The following is a 5,669-nucleotide window of genomic DNA, read 5'->3' as shown; positions in this document are numbered from 1 at the left end:
TTCTCTACTAAAAAGTAAAATCACAAAAATACTGAACTCAGAGAAAAAAATTCGGAAAGTCCATAATATTGTTTTTAATCTAAGGGGTATCTTTATTTCATTTTTACTATAAAGTTGACGATTTTGTATCTAGTTTTAGCGCCAAAGAAGTAGTTTTATAGTCAAAGCTTATCACTCTTTATTCAAATTAAAGTCAGTAAGATATTGATGTATATAATCAAACAAAGAAAAACTAAGTGATTATGGTATGATGTCATTTTAATTCTAAAACAAAAATTAAGCATTTACCATGATGAAAAGGGAAAGGCCTTGTACATTAAAAGTGATAAGTGTAATGTGTACATGGATGTTTATTTTATCAACGAATTGTACTAATAAGTAATGTTTACAATTCATTGATTTAAAAATCACCTGTGTATATATTTTATTAGATCACAAAAAGACTGAAGTACAGTTTATTGACATGCATTGACAGATATACGATATAAGAGTGATATTAAATTAGTACTTTATATCGGCACTCGTGGTCTAGTGGTATCATGCATAGACTACAGACTTTACTGACGAAAATACGCGCGAGTTCGAACCTTTCATTAGTCACTCGTTTTTGAGAAGATCACATGTGGTAAGTTAAAAGTTTTAAGTTTTCTTAAGTTAACATGGTGGCCAGTGGATTCTTGAAAAATAATCCACTGTTAGAACAATAGACTGACGTCAGAGAAATGGGTTAAGTTTTGAAAACTGTTGTTTGTCTCTTGGTCGATTTTTTTTTATTTCTTTTGATATGGCCTTGTCAGTTTATTTTCAACTTATAAAGATGAAGGTCTCTTTGGTGTCTTTCGCCTCAACCTTATTAAGGTCTTGTAAATAGTTATCAAAGGTACCAGGATTATAATTTAGTACGCCAGACGCGCGTTTCGTCTACACAAGACTCATCAGTGACGCCCATATCAAAATATTTATAAAGCCAAACATGTACAAAGTTGAAGAGCATTGAGGATCCAAAATTCCAAAAAGTTGTGCCAAATACGGCTAAGGTAATCTATGCCTGGGATAAGAAATTCCTTAGTTTTTCGAAAAATGCAAAGTTTTGTTTACAGGAAATTTATAAAAATGACCACATTATAACCGTGTTGTTTCTTTCTACAAAAAGTTGTATGCTACTTTTATGTACGTTCTAATTTGTAGTATGTGAATTATTGGTTTGACACTAATCTTGTTCTTTTTATCTTACTAATTATAAAATTGAGAAATGGAAATGGGGAATTTGTCAAAAAAACACAAACCATCCGAAGGCCACCAATGAACTTTTATTGACAAACGTGTATCTTATCTGTTTTGTGTTTATATATATTTGAAGGGTACAAAAATAAACATTTTGACCTTATCATTATATATTCTTACTGGCTTTAAGTGAGCGGTTTGGCTAGCTATAAAAACCAGGTTCAATCCACAATTTTCTACGTAAGAAAATGCCTGTACCAAGTCAGGAATACGACAGTTGTTATCCATTCGTTTGATGTGTTTGAACTTTTGATTTTGCCATTTGATTTGGGACTTTCCTTTTTGAATTTTCCTCGGAGTTCAGTATTTTTGTGTTTTTACTTTTTACTAGATAACACTGCATTATAATATTAAAAATTACTGTCATAACACTCAAACAAAAATAATGTAAATAATGTACATTGAGTACATTACTGCTTGTCATAGTTTGATATAAATACTAGTACACCCCTATGACATTGCGCATGCCCTAAAATCTTGTCATGATTCTCACGAAATTTTGTTATTTTTGGGATTATACGATTTAAATTACGCAACTATTATCCTACTTGATTACCCATCAATACATCTTTTATAAACTATGTAATCAATTGGCGTACTTAAATATCTTAAAAGTGAGCAACTGACCGCTTGACCACTGGACATGCATTGGACCGGACATAAAAATAACAATTTCTACCCTAAAATGTTTATTATTTTTGTCACGAATTTTTGTTATCTTTAAGATTATAATATTTTGAGTAGGGTGTTACCCTTTTAAAAAAATATTTTATAAAATGTGTCTTCAAATTGGCGAACGGAAAGGTGAACCTTAATTAACTTTGGCAAAAGTAACATGATTATCAATTCAATCCAAATATGCATTGCCATATAAAATTTATCAATATTAAGTTTGTGACCAATACAAAATAAGTGCTAAAACAGTATAAATAAAATTCACATAATAGTATAAATATATTATTCAAAAACAATTTTGAGAGAAAGCAACAATCGACAACCACTGTATTACAGGCTTCTGACTTGGGTCAGGCACATACAGAACGTATTGATCATTGGGGTTAAAACGTTAACATTTTTTAAAGTTTTCAATCTTCTCCTTAAAATTGGACATAAAGAACACAAATGACGCAGCACTGATGATAGAAGGGGTCATTCCCCTGTTCATTAAAATTGTCCGTTTATAAATTTTGAAATTATTATAAAACTAAGGTTTCAACTCTCTCAGGCAAATTTGGCTTTAGATGAATTTGACTATTTATTTTAAATATTTTGACATATAGCTCTTCAACGATTTTCGGTACTTATCCATCTTCGGATTACAAATGTTTGGCTTTGAGTGTTCCTGAATTGAGATAAATCCAGAAAAGCGCTTCGGACGCATTAAATTATTAAACGTGTTTTTTTTTTCCATTTTTTTCATTCAAGTTTATGACGATCGGAAGCAATCGGCAATCCTCGGATGACTCCGCTCCTCTCTTTCTTATGAAGGTACGGAATCGGCCGAGTTGTGACGAATGGATTGGAAGAAGTGCCTAGTTCTTGATTTGCTTTTACTCTTTCATCTTTTAGAGAATTTTTCACTATTCTTTGTTTATTTTGCCAATTGTTCTCTATTCTTTTTCTTTGAACACGTAACAATTCCCTATTTTTTTTTATTTTTAAACACCTAACAATTCTTTATTCTTTATTTGTTAGCCGTTTTTCCTCTTCTCTTTATTTTTTGCCCTTTATACTGCACTTACATGTGTCCAGTATTCTCGATTCTGTTTAATTCGCTTATTTCCTCACGTATTTTGCATTATCGTTATGTAACTCGGTTGACCAATAAAAAATGAAATACTACACACTATCATCTAGTCAATTCTATTCTATCATCATAATAGGTGTCAGACCTATATTTTTGACCAAATTTTGCAATTTTCAAAGCTTTTTAAATATTTCAACCTTGTGTTTAACTTCATAGAAACCAGTTATATCCTGAATTGTACATGTATCGGCTTTCTACATGCCAATCTTCAACATACCTTTAATGCCTTCTAACAAAAAACTTAACTTCGAATAAAGGTACTCCAAAAGTAACCCCTGGTTTTCTGGAGATCTTAAATTAGTATACTATGGAGCGCTAGATCCTCAGTGTTAAATGCTAACTCAAAGACAGGTGAATTTTGGCTCAAAATGGTCTCAATATAGTTTTCTTTCACCAACATTTGCATTTCTGCAAACTTGTTAGTTAGTTTAAGTAAATGAGGACATCAAAAGCACTTTTTTGTGTCATAGTAGGCCTTCTTTTATATACGTTCTAAATTAGAGGGAGTAATTGATGGTGTGCCACCTTATACAGCAAGAGCATGTACAGTTTTGAGGGAAATTAATTGAAATGCTTCATATACATGACTAAATCAATGAAAATATTAAATTTCTCCCCAAATTGCACCAATCGTATATTTGATTTTACTGTTTTGGTTGCTCCATGCTTACAGATAATTCGGAAAGCAGGGTACAAATGGGCTCACTGCTAAATGTAAGATGGAAATTTGTCTTAAGAAAACAACTGATGTAGTAATGAAGCTGCAAACGTAAACATTAAAAGCGCGAGGTTTGGCTAGCCACAAAACCGGTTCAACCCACCATTTGTTTTTAAATGTCCTGTGCCAAGAAAAATTGCAGTTGTTATCTTATAGTTTGTTTATGTGTGTGTTGCATTTTCGTTTGTTTTTGTTTTTGTTTTTTTTTTTTTTTTTGTTGAACTTCAATGTTTCTGTTGTTTCGCTGTTTTCCTCTTATAGTTGATAAGTTTTCCTCTGGTTTAGTTTGTAACCCGGGTTTGTTTGCTCTTAACAATTTATCACATTTGAACAGGGTATACTACTGTTGCCTTTATGTATACCTAATAAACTCTTTGAACATGAAATTGATGCATTTCCCCGGTCACAAACGGTCAAGAAAAAACGACATTGTATTGTATTAACGGTCGATTTTAATAAGATTACTCTCCATCCAAGTCACAATTTGTAAAAGTAAACCCTTATAGGTCAAAGAACGGTCTTCTATACGGAGCATGATCTCACACAAAACAGCAAGCTATAAAAGGATCTAAAATGAAATAGTGTAAAATCTTTCAAACGGGAAAAGCAAACGAGAAACCAGAAACACTTTTTTTTGCAAACTGGAACTCTCTTTTACTAGTAAATACATGTACTTGAAATTAAAAGATCAAACGAGCAGTACCAAAAACCAAATACATGGATTATCAAACTATCATACATAGTGGAGAGAGGTTGGTTATTTTTTACTTAGGTGAGGTTTTGGAATTTGTGTCAAATGTTCGGACTCCTTGGTGTTTTTCCATACAACACAATGTAAAATATTTTGCCCCATAACACCCATTTATTTTTTCATATAAGACTAAATAGCTCATAAAACGTGATTTACCAAAATTTTAGAAGATTCTTGATTTTCTTTGTTTTGTTTTGAGACCCAAATAATACAAATGCAAATATAAGGTAAAAGGTCCGAGTCAGCCTTTTCCCGTCATATTTTAAATCTGAAATATCTTGAAAAAGAGGTATCAATATTTTTAGCTTATTTTTATCCTTAACGAATGCTTTACCAGCTTATACTATCAATCTTAAATTCTTGATTTTATAATTTTTACCTTACCTCACCTAAGTACATCCTTAAATACTTCTCTCTCTAATTATTTTAAGTCTGCTTTCTTGCTGCTCAAAGTTAAACAGAACGTTAACGTAAAATGAGAAAGTTCACGAAGAGACCAAATACATGTAACACAGAAATTAACAATTATAAAAATATTCATTTTTTTTAAAGTCAAGATTATCGAAATAGTCTTTATTAAGCTGAGGACAACCCATGCTTTTCAAATTTGAGGGGGGGGGGGGCACGCCCGCCATGCCCTCGTCTAGTTCCGCACCTGCTTGTTGCATGGGGAAGCTGTAAATAAAAATTATTTGACTGATACTGAATTGCATGTCGATAACCCACAATCCTCTACGTCATTTTCATAATAAATGACCTTATGTGTCACACATTTCCCGGTCAAATACGGCCAGGGAAAAAAACGACAATACAAGTATATTTGTATTAACGGTCAAAGCATGATAATATATACATGTATCATATTATACTATCTCCCCACGTAATGAATTATAATAATCGAACGTTTAAACATATTAAAAGGACATTCACCTTGCATCATGTATACTTAAACAAACAATTTATATGTATAAACATATCGGACATGTTAAGGTCACCCAGTATTCAAATTATAGGTACAGAAGATATCTTTTTAAAACGTATATAAGACATCAAACAGTTTTAAATCAATGTTTATCTTTCGTATGAAAAGGTAGCCCTGGTGTGTCATA

Source organism: Mytilus galloprovincialis, chromosome 11 (assembly GCF_965363235.1).
Source record: "Mytilus galloprovincialis chromosome 11, xbMytGall1.hap1.1, whole genome shotgun sequence".
In the NCBI taxonomy this organism is placed as follows: Eukaryota; Metazoa; Mollusca; class Bivalvia; order Mytilida; family Mytilidae; genus Mytilus; species Mytilus galloprovincialis.
The sequence above is the reverse complement of the archived record's forward strand: the minus strand, read 5'-3'. Positions refer to the sequence as shown.